Source organism: Penaeus monodon, chromosome 25, assembly GCF_015228065.2.
Source record: "Penaeus monodon isolate SGIC_2016 chromosome 25, NSTDA_Pmon_1, whole genome shotgun sequence".
NCBI classification, from domain to species: domain Eukaryota; kingdom Metazoa; phylum Arthropoda; class Malacostraca; order Decapoda; family Penaeidae; genus Penaeus; species Penaeus monodon.
In genome coordinates this window covers 14,340,486-14,340,861 of record NC_051410.1, presented here as the reverse complement: position 1 = coordinate 14,340,861, position 376 = coordinate 14,340,486, and the positions used below count along the sequence as shown (strand labels likewise).

The window sequence follows — 376 nt, the reverse complement described above, 5'->3', positions numbered from 1 at the left end:
ATATCTTGCTGTGGTGAATAACTCCAACCGCAAAAGTGTAATGATGTCATGCATTAATTAGGAGTTTACACCACTGTACTTTTCTAATAATTGTATAAATTAAATAAATTTTGTTTGATCTTCTCTTGCTAATATGAATATATCTAAAAGATTTATGTCGTTACACTCAAGTAAACGAACTGATGTATCATAAAAAGATGTTTTTTGCGTTAATTGGTTAGAAGTTATTTCAGTCTACGGACCTAAAATCCTCATTTGACTGTCAGATACACAAAATAATGGCCTAAACTAAACTAAAAAGTTACGCAAACCTAAAGTATCCACTAGTATGGAGTGTGCGTTTTCCTTCTGGTGCATTTTTTCTTTTTTTAAGTAC

At 30.9% G+C, this 376-nt stretch overlaps 1 protein-coding gene across 1 annotated transcript in view; it reads right to left on the bottom strand.

Annotated features, from left to right (window-relative positions):
• The window catches only part of LOC119589323 (bromodomain testis-specific protein-like), a gene marked incomplete at its 5' end in the record, with an annotated part of 5,780 nt that overhangs the window by 3,614 nt on the left and 1,790 nt on the right, over positions 1 to 376 (bottom strand).